This window comes from Ambystoma mexicanum, chromosome 1q (genome assembly GCF_040938575.1).
Source record: "Ambystoma mexicanum isolate Mex_15411 chromosome 1q, UKY_AmexF1_1, whole genome shotgun sequence".
Classification (NCBI taxonomy): domain Eukaryota; kingdom Metazoa; phylum Chordata; class Amphibia; order Caudata; family Ambystomatidae; genus Ambystoma; species Ambystoma mexicanum.
In genome coordinates this window covers 470,467,316-470,493,688 of record NC_090922.1, presented here as the reverse complement: position 1 = coordinate 470,493,688, position 26,373 = coordinate 470,467,316, and the positions used below count along the sequence as shown (strand labels likewise).

At 44.5% G+C, this 26,373-nt stretch overlaps 1 protein-coding gene across 2 annotated transcripts in view; it reads right to left on the bottom strand.

The window, feature by feature from the left end:
- Window positions 1–6,984: 6,984 nt before the first annotated feature.
- Window positions 6,985–26,373, bottom strand: part of KCNN4 (potassium calcium-activated channel subfamily N member 4) — a 569,890-nt gene continuing 550,501 nt past the window's right edge. For both annotated transcript variants that reach the window (XM_069640748.1, XM_069640755.1), the window contains exon 9: window positions 6,985–9,028. The gene's annotated coding sequence lies outside the window, so the exon portion shown is untranslated. The remainder of the gene's footprint in view (window positions 9,029–26,373) is intronic.

Sequence of the window (26,373 nt, the reverse complement as noted above, 5' to 3'; positions counted from 1 at the left end):
AACCCTGCAATCCCCCGGGTTTCTTAGGGCTGTAATAAAATGATGGGCAGCTAGTTTAATCAGCTTTCCTGCTAAGAGCGTGTTGGCCTTGTTGCCTTTAGCATAAAAGTGTTGTTTGGTGTATAACATTGCCTGTGCATTTTTCTCCGTTATATGAGCCTCCAGCACCTTTCTTGCTAGCTGCAATTCCCTTAGAGTTTTCTGGGAACTCTCTGTTTGTGGGCCAATTCCCTGGTTCAGATTCTTCCTCCAAAATATTTCTCTTCTTCTTGGCTGCCTTTTGGCTAATGATCGCCTCCTCAGAGCACTAACTTCCCTGCATCCCATACTTTTCATAGATCAAGGTACCCCGTGTTGTTTTCAGCACAATAATTGTTAATGGTTTCCGTGATATGATTTTTCACTGCAATATCTTGTAAGATAAACTTATTCAGCCGCCAGAGTGGTCTACTGGATTGCGGTGGTGACCCCAAATCCAGAGACATCCGCATTGGGGCATGATCCGAAAGTACCCTCGGGAAGATCTCTGTCATGCTGGGGATTAAAGTATCGGACATCAGCAGCGTGTCTAATCTTGAGAACCATTTGTGAACCACAGAGAGTATAGTCCTGCTCCCCCGTGTGGAAGAACCACCACGCTTCAATGACGTCAAGGTCGGAAAAGAATATAGTCATAGATTGAATGTTTCATCTATTTGTGGGGGGTTATGTCTTATCCATAGTAGGTCTATTACACAATTAGTGTCCCCTCCTATTATTACATCCCCCACTGTGAATCCAACACCCTGGAGAAGGAGTCTAGGAAGGTATCTTGGCCTTCATTCAGAGAATAAACACAGGCAAAGGTAACCGTCGGATTATGTAGTTTCACAGTGATCAGTAGCTACCTACTATCACCATCTCTCACCATATCAATAACATTCATTGAAACTCCCCTTCAGATCAAAATGGCAACACCACGTTTCTTAAAACTGCTATTCACAAAATATTATTGCTCAGTTAGCCTTTGGAGCACCGCTTTCAGTTTGATCGGCGAATAAAGCCCCAGAGCATTCAAGGTGACAAATCTTAGAACAGGAGTCACCATCTACAATCCGACAGGGATGCTATCACTTGCTTCACATTCCTGTGTCACACTCCCAATTGGAGTACATACATAATCTCTCAGTGCACTAAATAGGCCCAACCTAAAAATTAAACACAACATCCCCAAAAGAAAATTAAACAAATCCATTTCCACAAATACGAACAGCATCCGAATTGTTGCCTGTAGCTTCATTTTCTCAGCCGCAAGGTCTCACATTTTTCTTGGAGGATCCTATCCTCCTGGTAATGTTTCTTGTATGTGTTTGGGCATTGCAACTGAAGGACTGCCTAACATAATCCTCCCACCTGCCCTTAAACTGTCCTTAAACCGCTGTAATTCTCAACCTCGACCCGTATTAAGTCCCAACTCATAGAAACAAGTAGGGGAAGCAAATGTGAACGGGAGATTAATGATAACCAACCCTTCCCCTTAAGCAGCTGGTCTTAACTATCAGAAAAACTCCTCCCAGAATGTCCATACTGTTTATGCAGCGACAACAGTAGCGTTCAACATCTGTCCCTGGGTGCTGTTTCAGTCTTCTTCTTCTCCAAGAATCTTAAATCCACGTGCCTGCCCTTGAATTTCCTGGGAGATCTGACAGTCGCCTCCATCTCTGACCCCTTTTTGCATTCTAAGTCCCTCTACTCGTGGTCCTCCATTAGTGCTTTGCCTCCTCTTCCGTTGCCATGGAATATTGTCGATTTTGATAGTCAAACAACAAAAACTTTCATAGGAAGCCCCATCTTTGGGTCACCTTATGCTCACCAGTTGGTTACTATGCTGAGTTTGCGTCTCTTGGCCATGGTGCACGAGGGTAGCTCCTGGAACAAGGAGATCTCTGCTTCACAGAATTCGATGGACCCTTTGCTCCTAGACATCAAGAGTATCTTCTTCTGCTTGAAAAAGTGAACCCTCGTCAGGGCATCCAGCAAAAGGTTTTTGGTCTGCTGAATAGTCGAATATACACTGTGCATCCTGTCTAGAGTTAACTCAGTTTGATCAGGGAGATCCATTAGGGTGTTGAAGAGTCTCTGGACATATTCTTCCAGGTCTTGGTCTTTAATCTGATGCGGGATACCACTCACCCGTGTGTTTTCTCCTGGAGCGATTCTCAATATCCTCCTGTTTTGTCCACACCAGTTCCAGCTGCTCCTCGAGACCAATCACTCTATTCAGGATCTCTGCCTGGCCATGTTCCTGTTCGCAGACAGTCACTCTCCTTGTTTGGAAATCGATGATAGTGATGCTTCAACCACAAAGAATGATCTTTACAGCACCCTTATGCAAAATAAGCAGGAGATCAACGCCAGTGGTGACAAACTGGCTAACTCTATAGCGGACGTGAACAATCGTATGCCCCCTGCCAAAAGGAGAAAAGATCTAACAATGGAACCTCCTTCACCGCTGGCGTTCTCTTCCCAAGGAATTCCTCAACCAATGGTGGACTCTTAGTGCTCAGCTAAGTAGCGCTCCACTTGTATGGGCTCTCACTAGCTTCTCACCAACTCCTTTATTCTTGGCGCTCCACAGCTCTTCCAGACGACAAAGGTAGATAGAGCCACCTATCCACAGGACAGACTCCTTTCCTCCATGTGTCCGAGGCTCTTTCACTTCATCATTCAACCTCTAAAGTAATATCAGATCCTATGTCCGACCTGACGAGGAGCACACATCATCATATCCCCACGAGGTGTTTTCCGGGCTGACACAGGGAGTCCGGTCTCAGAGCCAGTCGAGGGACCAATCCTTCCATGGCGCTGTGAGTGCGCTTGCTAGGGTTCCCCTCGCTTGCATGCCCCAGTCGCAGTTTCGTAAGGTGGGAAGGAGAAGGGACAGAAGGGATCCCTACCTCCTTCCAGGGCTTTTCTGCAGTCCACAACCCGACACAGGTAATTGCCGGGAATTAGAGTAGAGGCTCGGGCCCTCAGTAGCATTAATTTCCATTGCAACAAATCAGCGTCATCTTGCATTGCCGGGAGCTCAGATCCCACTGGACTTCACTTTGAATATTAAGTCCCGCCACACAAGGTTTTCTGTCAAGCTCCCATTGCTCAGAAGGGTATTTGGTAAGTTAGGGGGAGATTTGCCTCACATTTGGCAGGTCAGATGGGGCACACAGGGATCACGACTTCATGGTCCGCCACCTGTCCACGCCACCCAAATAGTGCTGTATTTTATCGTAAATGTAATTGAAGGGTGTACGGCAAAGCCACTCAATCATTTTAGCTGAGAGTTGCTTCAGGGAGGCACTTCTAGTCTGGCTCTATGTCACCCTCCAGCACTGAATTTTCACCACAGTGCATCATCAACCTGTTACTTGTTGGGTGTAGGGGAGGGGGATGGTGCAGCCCTGTTCATGTCTACTCAGTAAGTGTGGTTTAGCAACAAGATACTACCTTAAATGGCATATGTTGTTGGTAACAAGAGGTGACAGCACTGGAACGCAGCAGGAGGTGGTAAAAACTGAGCAAGTTAAGGAGGAGGTGGTAACACCAGGGATTGAGAGCGATCAGAAGGAGGTGGTGGGAATAAGCAAAGCGAAGGAGGAGGTGGTGACATCAGTGGATAACAGCAAATGGAAGGAGGTTGTAGGCGGGAAGGAGGTAACAGATAAGAGAGGAGAAGTAAGCCTGAGAGGAGGACATGGTAAAACCAGTAGGAAAGAGTTGGCATTGTAATTGCTTATTCATTTATAGTGCGCAGTACAGGTTCCATAGTTACTTATGACATGGACATCAAATACAGACACATACAGGTGAATTTTGTGGCAGCAATGTACATATTTACAATAGATAGATTCCTTTGGTTACTGTTTCTCACTTAGGTATAGTCAGCATGAAAAAGTACAAAGATACAAGCCAGAGAGGTCACAGGTCTCGGAAATGCAACCATTAGTCTTAAAGCAGTGGAAGGGAGATATGGCTCTTAATGAATCGGGGATAGATTCATTCATGCACTGGCGGCAAGGAAGGATCTGAAGAGGGAAGTGGTAACAGCTAAGAAGTATACAGGGCAGGAGGATGTGCTGAGCATTGTGAAGGAGGAGATAACATCAAAAGAAGAACATCTTAAGGAGAAGGAGGGGATAACCAGGTATGGAGGGAAGATGGTAAAAGATACAATGCATGAAGAGGAAGAGGGAAGACCAGGGCTTAGAGCTGATGGTTTTAGGTTTGGTATTTAAGGCAGTATGAAGAAAGAGGGACAGCATGAAGCAAGAGGGACAAACATTCAGTGGCGAAGGCATGGGTCTGGGAAAGACATTGTGGGAAAACTAATGTCCTTTAGTACCAGTTTGCAGGCCAGACAGAGTGGGAAGAAAGGAGACTGGGGAAAGTGGATTCATAAAAAGGAAGATTACTTGTATGACTCCAGTGAATACTACATGAGTTGAAAAGAGGAATTGAGACTGGTTTGGAGGTGGAATAACATAAAAAGGGATGGGGGGAATTTGGTAGCAGGATTAGAAATGTTATGGAGGGCCGAGATGGCCCTCGGTAGGTCCAGATGGCAGATGAGAAACACAGTATGGGCAGGGAGGTTATGGTTAGTTCAGAGCGGGGAATTAGTGCAATGATTAGGAAGGTGCAGGTGCCCCTCTACGTCTCCCTGCCAGCTACAACCATTCACCCGTCTCCATGAAGGACTTGGTGCTGGAAGTGGTCATGGGGTATGCGACCCCAGAAAGCCCACAACTAGCTGAGATGATGGAGAAGTGTTTTGAACCTCAAAAACGTGCAACACCAGAGGAGGGGAGGTGAAACAACCTGCCCTGAACTCTAAGGACTGGGCTAGTGACTATGGGTGCCGAAAGCCTAACTGCCCGAATCTGGTGGGAGTCATTTCTGTGGGATTGTTCATATTATTTCTTGTGATGAGATGCCAGCTTTTCATTTCATTTGGCTCCTACCTGATTTTATGTAATAGTACAATTTTGAGAACTGCATTATTGTTGCAAGGAAGGGAGTAGAATTTCTTGAAGTTCAAGATCTGTGCTTGAATCAAGAGTTAAATATTATGTTACTGGAACCTTGATAGAGCTGTCATGATGCACCAGTAATTGAGGACAACGTCCTCCTCAATGCTGAACGGTAGATAGTGGTGAAGTAAGAGGTCTTAGGGCAGCCAACACAAGTCAGAGCTGACACTTACCTGGTGGGAGGAAGATGCAGCTTCCCAGAAGAGTGTGGACTCTCAATAGCATGGTTACATGGCCGTGCAATGTTATTACAGCTCCGTGTCGATGTGCATGATACAAGTAGTGAGGGACTTCTGTTGGTGGGCCTTTTGGATTTTTTTTCATGTCCAATTCCTGAAGAGACCAGACCCACTTAAAACCCTGCCAGCACTTCATCAACTTACTTTCAGCCAGTTTTGACCTTATTCTGATGAACACTAGATTGCTCAGAGATGACTTCCTGTCATGCATACTTTTCAAGTTACGGGGACCATTTTGGGCACAGGTGGTGCAACACTATGGCACTGACGATGTTCTGCTATCTCTGAATGTGCCTTCAATCAGCAATATTAGGATCCAGATGCCATTATTAGTGCACATACCTGGGTTGCAAACCCTGTCCTCAAGCTCACCCTAACCAGGAACTGTTCCCAGCCACCTTGTCCATTTGGTTAGAAGGGTACCGCCAGCAATGACCCAAAAAGCTATTCAAGGACCACCTGTCAGTAGTGGTAAGCCCTTCATGCAAAATATCTACCTCAAATCAGACCTTCACACTCAAATCAAAGTAGCAGTAATGGTACATGCCAACATCTCCTTCTAAGGAAAATAAATATCACCCAACCAAAAACCTTTAGCACATTCTACAAGACCTAGTTCTAGCTCATGTAGTAGAGCCCTTCTACCCACTCAAATTCAAAATGGAGCATCCGGGCAGATTACCTGAGACACCCGATGTGACCACACAGATTCAATCCTGAGACATCTTCACTGGCTTTCGGTAGAATTGTGCACCAGATATTGGGGCCCGGGGACGAACTTCTTGGAGCCCAAACTTAGCTAGCCACAAATCGTACACTTTTCCTTCTTCTTGTACATCTCTAAAAAAGGTACAGTTATAATAATAGCGTGTTCTTATATAACGCTTGGAGCTGGAATACTCTCAGCCAATTTAATGGTAATCACTTTATTAACCATAGGGGGATGAAGCGTTAAGTGGGCCCTGCCTCGGGATCCAAATTTGTAAAGTCCAAACTGGCCCCATGTTTGAGGTGAGTGTTTACGCTGTGAGCTACCACAGAGACATGAAGCAGAGGGAGACACACAACCAGCCCTTCTCAAGGCAGAACCTAACCCCGCAGCATGCTCTCCCAGGACATTAGTATACGTTCTAAAAACAGAACATTCCCTAATTAGTAACATATTCAAAGATCTTGGACACCTTCCAGTTTAAAGCTGTACAGTCAAACAAATACATCTATAAATAATGGGACACACACTGAGCAATTACTACTAGCCACATATCCCCCTTTCTGCCCACATTGGTTCTTCTGGATGGTGTTCCTTGCAGCTGTTTTCTTGGACTGTTTATCATACCCAGGGTTGTTGCTAGGTCTGGAAAAGATCAGGGGTTAAGGTAATGTCGGGACAATGGGAATGAGGGCTAGCTAGCTTTTTGGTTGTAATCCCTGAGATTCTATCCGGGGCTACAACCAAAAGACCCAGGGCTATAGCCCCCTCAGCCCCCCAATTCCCCAGCAACACCTCTGATCAGAACTATGATCATGGCAGGATAGTCCATGCTTTCGAAATTTTCTAATACTGGAATGGGCCTCTTTTATTTGACATTTACTTCAGAATGCCTAAATGTGCCTGAAATTTGACCTGCTGAATAACAATCACATTTTGATTGAACCTGGAAAAGGTACAACTGTCACTGTTTTGGTAACCAAATCACTTTATTGTGAACAATTATGTTTCGGGTACACATGTAAAAGCTGCCACAAAAAAGGTGAGATGTGCTTTTTGCCCAGTAGTGTACCTTAACCGGGGGAAACCCCAAGCTTCTATGCCCAATGCGAGCTTATAGGTGCTGTTATTCTTTGTGTCCTTCGCACGTACCCAGATCAGATACTGTATAATATGCAGTTCCCCATCAATCCTACAAAGGACCAAGTGCACTGTTGGCCTACCTATGTAGTGTCATCTCAGAAAAATCATACCCCCTCGAAGAGCGCTACGGTGGTAATTGGTGCAATATAAAAGCTTCCTGACAAAACATACTAAGGCGGATTGACCTTAAGAGAGACAGGGACATGTCATGACAGACCAGTGACTCTGGAAGGCCACTAAGGCTGTTGAAGAACCAGTGATATATGTCAACTGAAATCCCAATGGTCTTTCAAATCCACTGCCTGGTCAAAAAATCTCTCCATTGCTCTATAGGCTAGTCTGCCTCTACCCCCACAATTGGTTTATATACTGCCCATACAAGAGTGTGCAGTGTTTGTTGTAAACCATAGTGTGCAGCAGTTGGTTTCACCCAGATTGTTAATCAGGTTAGACATAACCTTAACTTCTTTAGCAGGCCTCACGGCCAATGCTTTAACAGCCATTGCTAATATGATCTGGTGCTCCCTACCACTTCAGGGGGAACTACTGTATAGCCTTCTATTTCAACCAGCATTAGACGTGGTTTGGGGATCCCCTCCGGATTTGAATAGTACAAATGCAAAAGGTACTAATTTACCGCATTGGCATGGCCTGGTGGTCCATCCTGGCCCTGTGTTCTTTGCCGCCTTTGTTATCTCATATCCAATCTGCCCTGTAGTGCATCACCAATAATCCTCATAGACATGACATCTGTCTAGTAAAAGTCCCCATCCCTGTAAACATTTTACTAGTCAGACCATCCAGCTTATAACATTATTCTGCTCACAACAAAAAAGCTCAATATTTGGCATTTTTAAATGTTCTGTAAAGTTTCTGAAGTTAAACTAGAAAGGCACACAATTAGGTGTTTTACACATCTTCCACTTACAATAGTCTGATCGACAAGTCCATATCAATTTCTGACATCCAGCATTCACAGCACTAGAGGACCCAAGCCCCATACATCAATTATATGCAGGAACTGTCATTGTGAGAGATTGTTTACAAAATGGAGGCACAATAAGGACATTAGAAATGGAAGTCAGTATGTTTAGTAGCTATCTATACCTACTTTAATTAAGCATAAATGCTGCAAAATGTACATATCTATGTAGCACAATTTCAAAATCAATGCCACCATATCCTGAGGGACCAACTAACAGTCCCAACAATGTTAAAGTCAAGTGGTTTGTCCATGTAATGTTAGCTTGTATCAATCCTAGCATTCTTCAAGCTGCCCTTGGTGCTTTCTCCCATAGCACTCCTGCCATCAGCATTCCCACTGTAGCTAAGCATGTCCCGTGTCTATCATCCATGCCATTTCTGCAGCCATCGTTGACGTAGAGAAACAGTTCCTGCAGCTTCGCTTACCAATCTAGACATGGAATTCTAGTAGCTGGTCTTCGCTACTAAGACCACTGGCATACTAAAGACCCCCCTTAACATGCTGCAGTAGCTCCTTTATTCAGCTTTGGGAGGACCACTTAGAGTTCTTCAAGGGCCAGCAGCAACCTGGTGATATAGTGATCGTTCTCAGAGACGGCTGCTGTCATCCATTAGGTTCCAGCGCCATAAACATTGTAATATCCAAATAGTTCCTGCATCACAGAGCGCTGATCAGCCAGTACAGAAACTACAATGGTTCATTGGACTGCATCATCCACAGATGTTCTAAAATGCCGTCCACTCAGCGGGGCACGGATCAGGCAGAATTCCCTCTGTAACCCTTGTCGTGGCCGGGACTGCCTCCTCGTTGTGTTACACCAGCTTCTGGAGAAGTTGGATCAGGCAATTGTGAGGTCCTTTGTCACGTCTCAGTGAGAGTCGCAGGCCTAGAAGAATAAAGGCACACAGAGGTTAGACAATTAAGTCACACAGATACTCACTGCAGCTCCCAAATCCATCTACAAACCTATAAAGTGCCAATAACACCCACAGACAGAGATCGCCAATCCCTAATCGCTTAGGCATAGACATACCTACCAGAAGCCATCATCATCAAACAGACACACACCATCTGAGTGATGTGTGGGTGACTGTGTGATACACATCCATCCCACTCAATCCCCGAGTGCATCCTTTCATAGGTAAACATGATCATAAGCACTCATACACAAATATACCAAAACTGACATACAGATAGAAATGCATCTGGCACTGTAACGTCTGGTATTTTGGACTTGTAAACTTCTCACATGTCCACACGATTGACGGGCATCATTCAAAAACGATGTCCTGTTACTTTGATTACTGAATTTCACATAATTCTCAGTTACCACTGTTCAGTAATCAGAAAATATCAGAGATGACCAGTGCCTTTTACTACTAAGAATCATGTATTACGTTTTGGGCAACTCATTATGTTATCAGAGGACAACACAGTAAAGCAGTCTTTCAATTTGTATTTAAGGTTAAAACAAAAGCATCTCAACCCATGGATTTTTTGAAGGACTTGTTAATACATTGGCTTATCCACAAGACACGCGGAGCATCCGTGAAGTGACTCCATACAGGACACTGTACCCTAAATCTTTGACTCCAATGATCTGATATGATTGGTTATTTATAATGCGCTTAATACCCAGAGGTTTCTAATCGTGGACCCGGGGATCGAACCTGCGTTGCTCCGTGTCGTCTTGCTTCCAAGCACGTCGCCGCTGAGCTATCCTCCCGAGACAGGGGGGGTGGCTTGCTTTATTATTATCTACAATATCTACAATATCTAACTCTTATCTCAAAAGGACGCCCCAATCGACTTGTTTGGTAATCTATAGATAAAAACCCATCTGGGTAATTTGCCTTGAAAAAGACTTTTAAGTCAAAACACGTATTGGCTGTTCCTGCTAACCTAATACCAGACAGGAATATTAATCAGTTGAAGACTTTGAGATACTTTATATCTGAACTATTATTGCGAACTGTATTGGCCAAGCGTGGTGTGTGAGTGGTTTTTCACCTTAGACTAGTATGTGTAGTGGTGTCAGGGTTTACCACATACTACTCACCACGCAGCTGGCACACAATACTTTTTTCTCTGTATCTGGTCATTGCATCGACTGCCAAACCATCGAAAAAAAGCATTGAATGCATTTTGTTTAAATGGTAAAAGGTTTAGTTTAATTATATTGGGTTTTAAAGGTTACAAAAGGGGGTTAGGGGTCACCCCCCATTAAAAGAAAATGTAAAAGAAAATGCATTCAATGCTTTTTTTCGATGCATTTTTTTCACTGCTATGGCATTCGACGGTTTGGCAGTCGATGCAATGACTAGGAACCTTTTTTCTCTCCAGGTCAATGGGCCACATTTCATCCCTGCTTTAGGTTTCTTGCTTATCCACAAGATATGCGTTCGCAGAGTCCATGATCGACAATATAAGACCATTAAGCATTTTTTGTCCTCTAACAAGTGCCCTGATGCAAAATGAGTGTTTCACCTTTATACTTAGATCCCCGGACACAGGTCATGAAAGTGGTTTCCGAAGTTACACACACACTCACCAAGAGTTAAATGAGTCTTGGGTGGTATCTTAGCTTCCTGCTCACTTTGAATATTTATCACTCATAGAGCTGTGAATCGGTCATTAACCCACTGAAACATCCTACACGAAATAAAACAGATCTCTTTGTAAAGGGCCTGTTTCAAGCACACATTTTGGCACTTTGAAGATATTTGAAATGTGTGCTGAGAATCCATGTTTAGATGACGCCATTACAATCGGGAGCAGTTCCTTTTTTGCTGAAACTGAAACAATTATGCATTTTGGTTAAATAAATGCAGAGTGTGTGTTAATTCGGCTCCCTCTTAGTAAGTCTGCAGAGCCACAGATGAACAACGTACTTAACTGCGACAGCATAAATCACAGTGAAGCAGTGTCAGGGAAGTTTGCTTTCTGGTTTGATTGCCTCACGGCACAACGTATTGGTTGAAATACTCACGTGATCACGAATGTTTGCATTTGAGTGGGTCTGCCTCATTTCGCATCCTTTTGGTTGACGTGTAAGAACTAAAGCCTCTTAGTAGTGTAGGGGAGGATTGGTCCAAAAGACCCCCCCTTGCCTACATCCCGTCCCCAGGTGAGGGCCATGGCTCATCGGGCGTCCCCCCATACCACCAGGGCCCAAGTGGTGAAGGGCTCACCTGCTGAAGACCTTGCCCACACGTATTGAATTTAGCTAGGCCTCAGAAACGATTTTTTCTATTAAAGATGGTGTGAGCTCAGCGCACTGTAGCGCGGCCCCCACCCTCGGAGAGTTTCAATTATCCCTGCGGCCGCAGCTCCCTGGCAGATCTGCTGTGAGCCCGTTCCCACGAACAAGACGGACATGAGCTAGTGTAAGATACTAACACTGTAACATTTCACCTTCCGCAGTGTATCACTGCTCCCAGCATGACCCGGCCAGCGAGGCCTGGGTGAAAAAGTGAACTGCAAAACGGTCCTCGGATAAAAGCAAAAGTTCCCAAATATTAATGCCAAGACTACTTGCAAAGCGTGCATTTCCCCACAAAACTTCTTCTATTAAGGAAACCTGTAAAATGTATAAACATGGTAGAATGCATGCTTACATGACATTAGCAATGAAGAACCCACACCACTGCAGTTGGTTGCTAACAATAAAAGAGCGTTCCAGGGGACTATTCGTTATGTGTATCCTTGAAAAGCTTACACCCCATGGTCCCGCGCCATAACCGAACTAATGCTGCTAGAGTGCAAGCGAAGACGAATGTAACCATACAGAGGGCTCATGTGAAGGACGCGCGAGAATGCACCTGTCATGCGTGTATATCTAAGCCCCTTATGTGCCACTACCGTCACGTACGGTGCCGAGTCATTTTCTATGTGCTCCACCAACCTCACTACTACCTCACTTACTGCAAATGTATATGCATATAACTAAATGTTGTAGTTGTTAAAACATAGTGTACAAATAATGTGCTCAGACTGGCTATATTTGTGAGACATTTAGCAAAGTTAAAATGTATGTTTTCGAGTGATCCAAATGAGTATTATAGAGTGTTCAAATGTTTATGATGTTTTCACCTAAAGTCGGCAACACACGAGGAAGATACCTTTGTGAATATGTGCAAGGCCATTCCCCCTCCCACCCTGCGAAGACTGCCAAACAAGAGAGCAGAGGCCCGCGCCGCGCTGCTCCACCTCCCCCCAACTAGGCTGGAGCCGCTTCAAAGATTTGTAGTCCCCTCTGCAGCACCCAAGGCCACGGCCTGTCACCTGCATTATTTACAGCACAGCAGTAAACCTCCGCCTGAATACACAAATCCAAAGGCGCCCCCTCTTAAACCCCACAACCCACCGGATCACCTTAGACCTATGGCCCCTGTACAATCAGGACACCCAATACTGTGGCAACATACAGCAGCTCATTCATAACGACTTCTAACAAGACAGAAAGACATGTACCGCCTGTCCCATGCCCTGAGACTTGGCCCCTCGACTTATGGTACCGGTCAACAGGACACTGGTAACCACGCACTGATGAATCACCATCAGACCCCTCACAAGGTGCATTCCTCCTGTGTTGCATTAACCTGTAGAATAACCTATTGAAAGATTTACTAAAGAAGATAATATTGCAATAACTGAATGACTGCGGTGTGCATGGCCTAGGGCAAATAAGTCAGGAAAAGACATTTATCTCTGACACTGGCCACAATGGCACAACAACACCGCCCGGATGAACTCAGCCGACCCGCCAGGCCCAGCCCAACCCACGAGGCTGACCAGTGACGTCCTCCAGCCAAGGCCAACCACATCGCAGCAGCGCCTATAGCTAGTCATCACCACCCAATCCCATTGAACTTGTGCCCCTTATAGTATGTAGGTTCTGATGACGTGTTTTGTAAATATATACGCCTGTCTTTGCTATTGTCAGACAGAGCGCTCTCGGAGTTTGCAGAGTTCTTTGCATGCCCTATTCTGATTGATAAACTCCCATTTACGCTCACCCGCACTCTGTCTTGGCCTTATTCCCATTCTGGGAGAGTCCTTCATCGTCTCTCATTGCGGGGAGGATCGTGCTGGTTGGGGACGCTTGCCTTCAGTAGTCAAGTGGGGAGGCATTTCTTGGCATACTGCTCTCCCCAATCCACTCATTACCTTCCATCATTGTGGACTCTCCAGTAGGCCTGACTCAATGCGCCCCAGTTCACTTCATCAAATCTCACTTCAGTTCAACTGCAGGCCATTCTGCACATTGGAAGCTAGGCAAGCCCTATGTCTCACCTCTGCTAGGTCCTGCTTCAGACAGCTTCTTGCCTGAGCAAGTGTTACATCAAACTGCCTCCATTATCCTTTTGCCTGCTGGCATGTAAGCATTCAAGTATGCTGAGCTTTAAGGTACCTTACCCTGCCCTATCCTGGATACGACCTGGATCCAGGCATATCCTTTTAAGTTGCTGGGAAATGCCAACAGTCATGCCCTCTACTGTCTGGAATGTTGGTTCTTGTTGGCCATCAGTCATCAGAAATGGCTAGCTATGTGGTGCCCAACTTCCTCGACTGTTGGGCATTAGAACTGCCTAAGCAGCGTCTTCAGGTGCCCCCCTGGAACAGATGAAACAAGTCCTTAGCAACAACTGGAAACAACATTTATATCCAGTTACTTCGCATCGCATGTGAGGTTTTGCCACATTTGTTGCTGCTTTCTTTTATCCCATACCACCCTCCTATGCCTCCCACCCCTCCCCTGGATCCCAGTACTACAACATTCAGTGTATATGCACCCTGACCCGGTACATCCCTAAAAGCGCTGCAAACAAAAAGCATAACAATAGCCGGTTCACCAATTGCAGTGAAACGGCTGTGATTAGATGGGCTAGTGCCGTTACCGCTACCTAAAAGGTGGTACTTACACTTCTGACCTACTCTTCTTCTCTGATAGCCCTACCTCCTGGTACTTAGAAAAATGTACTTTGCCATCTTTTTCTGCAGGGAGACTCATGTAGGATTGTGGTAAAACATATTACCATCAATATGCCCAAAATTACCCTCAGCATTTACTCGATTGGAACACCAATGACCCAACCTGATGAACCATTGCTTACATGGTGCAGTATTATCTGCCCGAGCCTAAACGATCTGGCACAGAATTTCCATACGTGCAAAGTGTTGACTACCACCCTCATAGTCTTGGTTGTCAAGGCTATACGAAACCACCTTTGTGATCTCCCCTTTAAAAAGTACCCCTCATACCAGTAGGAACTTCAATTATCTTCCCTCCTCCAGGGGCCCATTCCTCGGCTCATTGCTTTAAAACCCCCTTCAATGCATGGATCCCATCCCCCATAAGACCCACCTAGAGAGGAACACTCTGATAGGTTGCTATTTACCACCAGCAAGTAGTTCATAATGGTTCCTAGTCATTGCATCGAATGCAAAACCATTGAAAAAAATGCATCGAAAAATGCCCCTTTTGCCCCCAAAAAATGTACCCCTTAAAACCCATTATAGTTAAAAAAAAAAAAAACTTTAGCTACAAAAAAAATGCATATTTTGATGCACTTTTTTTGATGCTTTTGCATTCGATACTATGCATTCGATGCAATGCCTGGATACCGTTCATAACAGCTTTCGACCCGGAGGTATTGGAACCCTGAGTCCAGTCATCAGTCACATATGCCTGTAGCCCTCCGACCTCAATGTGGCCTTAGGTAACCCCTAACTCACTTGTCCAATGCACATCTACTTGAAAAGTAGCATTGATCCACTAACGCCAGAATGGCTAATGCAATTGTTTTCAATAGCTACAATCCTGTTTCAGAATGCGATCTTCGCCTGTTCGGGATCACAGAAATGTGTTTCTCCAATAACTACCGCCACATTCATACAGACCCCTTTACCATGAATACAAGTTAAACATAGAGAATAAAAAACAGATGGAGGTTTAGCATTTCTTTTCCCAAACTTTATCAAATGTTTTTTTCCAAAAACTGCAATGTTCAACCTTTGAGCAGCTGTCAGCATGATGTTTTTTTAAAGAGCAAGACATGAGTGATGGTACTGCCACCCGGAATAATTGTGCCAGGTTTATGGATGAATGGTTGGCGTTGACCGGTGACCTGTAGAACACATCCAATATTGCCCTATGCACGGTGACATATTGATGGGCTTTTGTTTTTTTTTATTGAGATCATAGTACACAAACATGTCTGTGGTCTCCTGCAGAAGGGATATGATCTAGCAGTTCAGGCTGGACTGCCCCTTTTGGGGTGGGACCAAGCCTGATTTGCATATGGCCTTTCCCCAGCACCGGCAGGGTTACCGCCGAACTCCGAATGAGGCCCAATTTCTTTTTTTTTCAAAACTGTATTCATTAGTATTTTGTCATGCAGTGTGGAAAGAACAATCAAAACAATAGGACATGATATAAGTCGTTTATAACGCGCAATGGGGTGTATAACCCAAGTCGAGAAAGAACATGACGAGACATGAGTTTGAGGCAGAATCCTTAAGGCAAATGGGTAAGGCAATATGAATATGTAATGAATGCACCAGTCAAAACATAGACTCCCCCAATCAGCCCCCCATTACCTTAAGTAAAACAGGTGTTGACTAGATAGTTTCAAAGTATGGTGGACATTATTTCTGCAATAGTTTATAAAGGGGGACCAGATCGTTAGGTATTTTGGGAAGGTATTAAATACAAGTGCTGTTACTTTCTCCATTGATACAATCTTAATTTGTGCACCACCACATGCGTAGGATCGGGTCTTCTGGACTTTTCCACACCTGTGCCAGCCTCAGTCTCGCTACTATGAGAAAATGAGAGCGAGCAAGGAGGCAATATGGCCTGTTGCCAGGTAAACCTCCTCTTCTGTGTCAGCCACTAAAATCACCACAGGATTAGTACACAGCAGACAATCTTTATTATAGTCAACACCTTCTTGCAAAAAAACGAGCTCACAGACCGAACCATCATGTGACCCAATGAGCCCCTCCCCACACAGCGTCGCCAATAGCCAGAAGACTAGGAGGAACACAGCTTGTGTAATCATGTCGGGGCACACACCATCCAAAGTACAGTTTATAAGCACATTCTTTAATGGCTGTACAACAGGAGAATTTCTGTGCTCTTGATCTTCGGTGGCCCCATGAAAAGGCTATCAATTGGTGTTTCAAACTCCCCGTCCCACCTACGCAAATAGTGCAGCTTCTCTGCAGATTCGGAGTGGTGCAACAGTGTATACAATTTGGAGATACAGCCCCTAGAGACGTCCTCGGATATAGCTAACTCCAGGGCAGAGGGTGACCTCGACATAGCAGAGAGATCAAGCTGTTTTGGATCCTGTGTCAGATGCATTAATATTTTGCATTTTTCTAAAGCAAATGTTTCTTTATATTTCAGTAAGGCAAGTGGAGTACCTAGCCGATATATTTGGGGCAACATTTTGAGGCCACCTCATGCCCAACGTGTAAAATACTTCTTGTCATACTGGGAGAGAAAAAAGGGCTCCTAATAAACCTTGACATGTGACACAACTCTGGATGAAGTTAAGATGTTCAAGGCCCTCGTCCTAATAATGTAATGTGATTCATGTAGAGAGGAGGCGTGTCCTTAAAGTGATCTCTCAGGCTTAGTCAGGAATGGGAACAAAAGACAGAGGGATGCTTGTGGAACCCTGCTCAACAGCTACCCACCCAATTTGTGAACAGGACCGAAGCCAATGAAAAAGGGGAGAAAGAAAGCTGGGCAGCGAACAGTTAACTCTCATGCATGGATATCACAGGCCTCCTGAATGCACCCCCCTGGCTAAGACCCTCCTTGGGATCCTAGTGCTCTTCTTGGTCCTGATAAAGAGAAACAACCTACGCTGTAGTGTTGAGATAAAGCAATCCAGTATTTTAATTGGGAGAGCAAGGAAAACGTATAGCATCCTGGGGCAAGGCTACTATAAGTATTCATCTTGAGCACTGCTACGTGACCAGGCCAGGAAACCTCAAGCTTATTCCACTTATTTAGGTATCCTGCAATGCTCAGTCGTTATATGATGAAGGAATATTTATTCCCATATAGTCAATGCCCTCCACCTCTGAGAAAAACGGGAAAGGATTGGGCTACATTAATTTGGGAGCCTGATGTGGATTTGAATCATTTTAATTCGGTCACTGCAGCTGGTATCATTCAGGTACAACAGGACACTGGCTAACCAGTGATCTTCCTTGACCCCGCTGTTACCAGGAAAATCACCTAGCTTGAAAATTCTACAAGGAAAAGTCCTTATTGATTGAGCAAAAATTATGGCGGCTAGTGGGACACGCTACTGGGTTCCTCTTGAAATAGCTATGCTATCAGAAAAGCCTGTGTTAACCTTGACCTTGGTGGAAAGGTTGTGGTCGTTTTCCCTACCAAATCCTATAAAGGAAGAACTAAAGCCTGAAGACCTTAGAGTTGCTAAGGTACAGCCCCAGTTGACCTTATCAAACGCCTTGTTAACATCAAGAGAGAGAATGCTTGGGCGAAGTGTTGGGAAAAGTGAAAGCAGTCAGTAGTAAGAGGTCTAGCTGCAAGGACTGCTGCTGTAGGTTTCTTTGGCCGCTGTGGACCACAGCACGTACAGCCCCTCCCCTCCTGCGTTGGGATTTAATCCCCATCTATGCGCAAAGTGTTGAGCAAAGTGCAAGCAGTCGGCTGTCAGTTGGCGGCTTCAAGGCAAGTGACTGGACGCTGGCTACACAGGAAAGTACCAGCACAACCATTTCCTTTTGCAGAATATCTGCCTGATTGAAAAAATACCATCCAATACTATTCACATGATGTACAACCAGCGAAGCAGGCTAGGAAAATGGTGGGCTCCCCTGCCCCCTGATGGAAGGCGGATGTGAAATGGTGTAGGAAGGAGGCAAGATCACAGATTTCTTTCAGCCTGTAGATGCACGCGAGGCGCTGGATCTGGAGGATGGCGTGGGGTTGATTTAGCAGTCTGCAGTGAGGAGCTTCGACCTGCCCTCTGCCAACAACTGGAAGTCCAGCACCCACTCAACACTCAACCTGCCTTGACATGGCTTCCTGTACCACTCCTTTGGCTCCCAGCGACCTAAGCCAATCACTGGTGTTAGTTCCTTAATCTACAAATGACTCTGCTGCCCTTACCAGAGAGTCCAGCGATTGGGCTCGCAGGTCCCCTCCTCTTTCAAACACAATAACAAAAGACCTGTTGAAGGTCTGTCACGACACCCAGAATATCCAAAGGGATCAATACCTACTACTAGTATGAATTGAGTGGCTACTCAGAAAAATAGTTGCCACTCTGGCTTTTGAACGTAGAGCCGGAACCCTGAGTACCCAGTAGTCCCCACAATTGACCTGGAAAGCTGGGTAACAGTTGGGAAAGCATGACCGAAGGCGGCCAGGTTGCCCTGACTGCTTGGTGGTAATGGTGCGGCAATTAAAGAGGCTGACCATTAGCCCACGCCGATTCATGTTTTCTCAAGCATACTGACTACATAAGAGGAAACGCTTGCAGCCACTCAGGCCTTGCCCTGGCACTGTATTTTGTATTTGTATTTCTTTATTTATATAGCACGCCTGGCCCAAAGGCATCTGGGCACATGTCATGGTTACAATGGATACAACAAGCTACAATGCAAGATATACAGTGACAGTAATTACAAGGTATTTACAGGGAGTATTAACAAATGGGATTTTCAGTAATCTAGGGCAAGGTGACATGTGTGTCGTCAATATGCAGTTTAAATAGAAGGACAAAACTCAAATGACATACAATAGGTTACAGCTGGATCAAATGGAGGAATCATGGGAAGGTGATGCTGTTGGGCTCTTGCGCAATAAGCCACAATTTAGCTTTGCTCTTGAATGAGTTCCAAAGTTTGGTGGCGAGGACCGGGAAGCTGACACCACCAAATTTGTGGAGTCTAAATCTGGGCACGACTAGGCGGTGCTCTCGGGCAGATCTCAATGGCCGGTTGAAGGAGAGTGGAATAAACCGACGGGCAAGGTATTGTGGGGTGTTATTGGCAAGGCATTTGTTTGTGAGAGAGAGGGATTTGAGGGCAACTCTTTGGGCTACAGAGAGCCATCTCAGATTACGCTGGGTGTCAGATATGTGTTGGTTCCTAGGTATGTTAAGGGCAATCCTAATGGTGTTATTTTGGATAACCTGAAGTTTACCCAGGTTACGATTACTGGTGCCTAGGTAGAGGGCATTGCAGTAGTCAATTTTAGCCATGGTTAATGTCCTTGGAAGGATAATGCAGTTAGTAGAAGAGAGAAACCGGCGGGAGACTGTAATGAATGTATTGGTATATGCGGCAGCAGATACCACCGCATTGGTTTGTCTTGCAAGGGATAGGGTTTTATCAAGGTAAATACCTAGAGCTTTAGTGGCATTGGTGACCTTGATGGTATTGCCATCAATAATGAAGGATTTGAAGGCATGGTCTAGTTTGGAAGAGCCCAGGATGAGGAGCTCAGTCTTGTCGTTGTTAAGACAGTGCTCGTGTTGGGCCATCCAAGCCTGTATGACCCGGTATACATCATTTAGGACTTTAGTGTCAACTGCGTGGTTACCGGTGATGGGGATGAGTATCTGGGTGTCATCCGCATAGTTGTGTAGGTGACACCCAGATAGTCGAGTATATTGGATAGGGGTTTAGTGAACACATTGTAAAGCGTGGGTGAAACACAAGAGCCTTGTGGAACTCCGCATAATACTTGCGCTGGTTCAGCGGACGCAGAAGAGAAGACCCTCATCAATCTGTTATTCAAGAAATATTTAATCCAAGAGGTAGCTTTGTCAGAGAAATGGGTTGCCGGTGTGAGATGTTGACACAGAATTTGATGGTTCACAAGGTCAAATGCCGCCGAAAGGTCCAGTAGCAAGAGGAGGGCAATCTTGCCCTTGTCTTTCATGTCCTAAATTTGTGTTTTGAGGTCAATCAGAGCGGTTGTATAAGCACAGGCTTTTAGATTCAAGATATCTTTGACCCTTATGAGGAGGCAGCTATGAACAGGTCATGCCTGTTTTCCCTATTCTCTTTAATACCTGAACTAAGGGTAATGAATTCTACCGATATGGACTATGTAGAGTTATTAGATACTACCTTGCTTAGGTCATCAATAATCCACTGTAAATCAACACAGGTGGTCACGTTTATACTATCCTACTTGGACACCTTTTTGAAAATGGGCTATGACCTGTCAGTGAGGAAAACAGAACATCAAGGCTGTAAAGAGCGATGTCCAAAAATAAAAGTGACTTACACCTCAGAAGGGAAGTGCACGGAGGAGAGATCAAGTTTAGCGAGACACAAGCTGACGACCTCTGACTGGGCCTGCCTCCCTGTCACTCTCACTCAGAAGAAGAATCACTCAGAGCCCTGGAAACAAAATCTTATGTATCCTCACATGGAACACAAAAGGTTTTTGACATTTAGCTAGTTCTACAACCTCTTACACAAAATTTCGCGATACCGACATTTCTTTTTACAGGATACATGGTTGACGGATACGTTTACCTGGATAGTTTTAGCTTAATGATTAATGGGGCCATTAAAGAGAGCCAAGGACGACCCAAAAGGGGCCTGATTATGGGGTTAAGAAACACCTTGAAATTTGTAGAACTAAAAGTGCATACACCTTCCCCTACAGTAGAGCTGCAATTGTACATTTGAGCAATGGAAGGCAAGTTTTTGTTGCTAAATAGATACAACCCACCAGTTTCAACCTTCCTTTAGGGTATCTTGAATACAATCACAGAGAGGGGGGGGGATGTCAATGTTCACTGCTATCAACCTTCATGAAAACGATTATTACAAACATATGAAAGAGGCGGTGCCGGAGGCAAATCTGAAAGCTAGAAAGGGAGATCTGGCTACCATGCTGCTGGAGTGCATGGTGGGCAATGGGTGGTTATGTTGAACGGTCGGGCCCAAGGTGAAAAGTTACCTCACCTGGGGAATGTAGAATCTCGAGGCCTCCTTTGTTCATTGACTTGGCCTATCTGAGAAGGGTAAATAACATGACCATAAAGGTCATGGAACATAGTGACCATGCCTTAATTAGTATCAACATTAATAGCTTGAAATGTACGATCTCCGTGCACAAGGTAGGTACTCTTAAAACGAACAATCAAGACACCCGCCTTTATTGGTCCAGGCACAAAATCAGGATCCTGAACCAGAGGTATTACCCAAATTGACCTTTTACAATTGAACTTTTGTCCTAATTGACCGCAGGATAGTGGTCCTAATTGACCTTCTGCACAATTGACCTTTACCTTTATTTTACTTTTTATATATATGTGTGTGGTGGGATTGGGGTAATAAATAATATTATTGGATTGGGATGGAGTTGTGGGGGGTTTTGGATTGAGTGGGTGGTTGCAGGGGGATTCCCCCCCCCATATATGTCCTAATTGACCTTCATTTCATTATCAATTGTGCATAAGGTCGATTCTCCTGTGATCATTTGTGAAACGGTCAATTACTATACATTTGAACCAGAACCTGAATAAAGCCTGGGTAAGAGTCCTCCTGGAGAGACCGAAGTCCCTTGAGGAGGATGATAACTGGATTATAATTGTTCTTTTATAACACGCTTAATACCAGAGATTGAATTCTAAGCGCGATATGGATTCAAACTGTGTTGCGCTGCGTTGTCTTACTTCCAAGACAAACGTGCTGCCCTTGAGAAATCCCCCCCACGTAAAGGTTAAAGGTTTAAAGGATAAAGGTTGTCATGAATGTATGAGGCAACCAACATCCGGAGAGGGTCAGAGGGAACATACAACACATTGCAGCAGCCATGACCCCCTCAAACCTGAAAGGAAGCGTAAATTGAAAAGGGATATCCGAGAGCTAACTAAGAGTGAGCGAATGCTCATGGAGAAAAGACACACCCAGACTAAGCAACACAAAAGCAGCTACAAAAGTCTGAAAGCCCATCATACATTGGAAAGAAATCCGCAATGGCAAGGTATGATGCAGATCTTAGCCTCCAAAGATACAAAATCGTTTTGGGGAATTGTGAATTGCAGTATGGCCGACTGTAATAATTCCCGAATTAACACCATAACTGCTGATAAATGGGTGGAATATGTCACGGAAACGAGCTCCGCCTCAGTTTTAGCCCAATTCAAAGGATACCTTTGATATTAGTGGATATGGGGGCGAGTGGGCAATTGAGGCGAAAGTGTGGCACAGTTTGGCACAGGACTTTGCCAGACTTGGATTTTAGTGGATATGGGGTGAAGGACCTGCAAGTACAGATAGTAGGATTTAAAAATTCCGGGGCTCCCAGCTTGGTTGGGCTGCCAAACATAATCGTGAAAGGAGCCCCTGACATCTGCACGTGCATCCTCTATCAGTACTTCTCTTTCAAAATCTAAGACGTTTATTATTCCAAGATCATGGAAACATTTGCTGATAACACCGGTATTTAAGACAGAAGCCAGAGAGAATCCGCACAACTAAAGGCTTCTTGCTATGCCTGATGCCACTAGTAAAGTATTTGTCATAATGCTTCTCAGGGCTTTGAATACTTGGGCTAAGGAAAATAATATATTAATTGTTGGTCAAACCGGCTTCTGCAGTCACTGCTCGACTGCCCACAACACTTGCATTCTTAGGGCCCTCTCAGATGGGGCCAGGGAAGGAAACAGACCCAGCTATCTGTTGCTTATATTGACTACAGCGTTGACTGTGTCAACAGAACAATACTCTGGAACAAACTTATGCACTGGGTTTTGACAAGGGGCTGCTAAATATGCTCTGCCAGCTGCACTCAGACACTGCAGCCAGGGTGTGGCTGGACAGAGGGGGGAAATTCACCAAGTTGATCATGACTAACTGGAGATTAAAACAGGGGTGCGTTTTAGCCCCTTTGCTTTTTAACCTATATATAGTCCATCTACCAGAGACACTGTCCAAAACCATACATTTCCTCCCAAAATGGGGAAACGAGCATCTGCATATGCTTGCGTATGCGGATGATAGAGTAGTTCTTGACCATAACCAGATCAGGCTCCTGAGATGAATGAAGACCTTTTTGTGTTATTCCCCAGAGAATGATCTTTCAATAAATGGCAAGAAAACGTGCATTATGTATTTTGGCACCAGAAAATGTGCTACTCAGGACCTCTGGAAGATGGAGGAACACAAGTTTGATCTTGGTTCGGTCTATAATTACCTTGTGTCTCTCATAACAAACAGGTGATTGGAAGGGGAACTCATGGCCAATATTGAATTAAAAGCCCAAAGGAAGCTTGGGGCCATCATTAATGTTATCAGAACACTCAACGGCTCCATCATAAGCGGCCTTGTATTGGCATATAAGCAAACCATAGTTCCATCAATCCTTCATGGCCTTGAGACATGTATGGGGATTAGCCATATATGGCTTGACTGTCTAGAAGGGACAGTGCTAAAATAAATGCTTGGAGTTTCTAACAGTGTGCCGGTCTCTATGCTCAGGCTAGAGTTAGGCCTAACCTCCCTGTTCACCATGTTAAATATTAGAAGGCCAGTCCTGTGGATTAAAATTAATAAAATTCCAACAATCCTGATCTATGCCTTGTTACACAAAGAAGTTGGTGGATGGGACAATAAAGTCTTATCCAGATAAGAGATACTTGTCTATCTTTCTCGAGGAAATTGAATGGGCTACTGACAGGGCACCAGACCTGCAAAAATCAATTAAACAGCTGCAATTTAAGGCGAAAACCTGGGATATCTGTATTAATATAGACATGTTTCAAAGTTACTGGGCAATGCAGGAATATGTAGAGCATATGTATCTGCCAGGCAGGCTGCAGCTTTACTTACCTAAATTCCATAGATTTTGGATTAGGAGGCAATGTATGCTAGCCCGCCTCAACCAGCTTCCTTGCTTGTCCGTCATGGATGCTCATTTTATTATAGAACGATAGATTCTGCCGCCTATGCCAAGATGAAGGAGACGTGTAGGCCCTAAGGCATCTGCTTGCTCAATGTCCAACCCTAACTAACAAGTGAATGGAATATTTGGGGCATTTTGTGCACCACACTGGCACTTTGGACACAATGATGTTTTGGGGCAGATGTATGCCGATTGCTACACCGGTGCTTACGATAGATAGCCTTAATGAAATTCTGGGAATTTGTAGTACCCTTAATAACTGGTTGATCCCAGAGCGCCAGGAGAAACATATGAATTGCACTTCAATTTTACTCCTAAAACCTGCTTTAAAGAATGACCAATGTACGAAGTTAATAACATTATGGATGTTTTTTTCTTGAATAATTGCAATGCTTCATGAGATTTCCACGTATTATATGGTTCATTTTAACTGTATTTAATCTGTACTTTCTTTCTATAAATACATGTGCAACGTTTAATGCTAAGGCTCACCTAATACAACAATAAAAAATAAATAAAGAATGCTTATTGTTTCCATCATACCCTCCCCTCTAGAAATCACATTGGACACTTGTCTGATGTTGACATGGGAATTCTGCTATATGATAAAACCAGTTTCGTTAGGACTAAAAGGCAACTAACCCTGAAAAAGCTCCATGACCCAGATTACAGGCATCAGATGCTTAGTAGCTATAGGGCGGCCAAGACAGATGGGTCCTGAAATTCAGCATGGCAGGAGGTTCACTAAGTTAAACCAAATGTAGCACTTTAACAATGTGCTCCCCCGACACTAGCAGTGCTTTATGTAGAGTGCGATTTCAAAACTAAAAGAGCCTTTGATCAGGACCACCAAATTAAAGCAAACAAGCAGGAGCTTGGATACTTCTTCCCCACCAACATGGTGATGTTACCACTCCAGAAGTTCCCATTGGCAAAGAGTCTGTGAGCCAGGATTGAGTGCCTGGCTGAGACCCTGTATAGACCCGCACTTAGTCTTGCGGCCCTGCAGCCATTAGGGAAGAAGGCGCTATATTTTAGGGCCAAGGCAGGCTGGCTTCTGTAGATGAGGTGTGACTGTACCAGATATGTTCCACAGCTAGTAAGGGCTCCTCTGGCAGCCGCCATCATTGCGGGCCACGCCAGCATCTATCACACAGTCCATCACCTACCTCTACGTAACAGCAGCACTCAGAAGGTGCCCTGGTTTGTGTTGGAGTGCAACTACCTGAAAGTTGAAAAATTCTTCCTTCAATGGCTGTAAACTTTAGAAACAGATCACGCACGCCTAGTCGAGTAACTCCTCAACTTGTGGAGTTGTTCAGTAATGATAATTGGTTGGGGCGAGGGAGATCGCTTATTAACCCTGAGGAACATAGAACAATCAAGTTGTCGCAGTAAAGTTTCTTCTGGTGTTACAAGGACAGACCATGTTAATCCAGGTAGTTTCACCCCTAGCCATGCACTACCAGAAAGAGAGAGGGGTGCTCAGGTAATTTCTCCTGTGCGTGGATGCTGTGTAGATGCATTTTACAGGATCAGCGTTGCGACTACAATAGTGGAAGGGTTTATCCATCAACAAGTTGAACCGCTAGAAGGGAAATGCTGCAGAAGGATGTAATGTTTATTTTCAATCTCTGGGTGCTCCCCGGAATAGACCACTGTCCCAGCAAATGGGTTAGGAAGGGTCACAGTCCTACTCAATGGAGTTTTCCCTTCAGGATTCTGGCAAACCCGAGAAAAGGGTTTACCTGCACTTTTGTAGTTTCTATTTACAAATTTGATTTTTAAGTTTACAGAATAGAATAGAATAAGTTAAATATTGCTGCCAGAAAAGCATTTCCGAGCATTAAAAAAATCGATACTGTAGAAGTGACCGAATCCAATGTTTTTGAGGAAGAAGTGACCAAATAGTTTTTTTAATTTTTTTTACCGAAAAATATTTTTTTAATAAAATATATCTGTGGCGGGGTAAGGGATATTAATAAAGGTAGGGGGAAGGAGAAAAGGCTGTGAGGGGTCTCCCCGCCCGATAAAAAAAATGCAGTCACTTCACTCTTTCGTAAACATGGATTCGGTCAAATCACATACATCCTAAAAAATCTCACTCCATTCGCCAGAATGCAAGGTTGGTTCTCTCTTTGTCTCACAATACCTGATGGACACATTGGCCCTTAGCACTACATTTCTCACATTGCAGCATTAGGGTCTTTTTTCTCTCAAAATGTCTTGTAAGTACACTACAGTTCCCAGAATCCAATGTCAGGGCTCTTTCTCTCACAGTGTCTCATGGATGTTTTGGTACTATC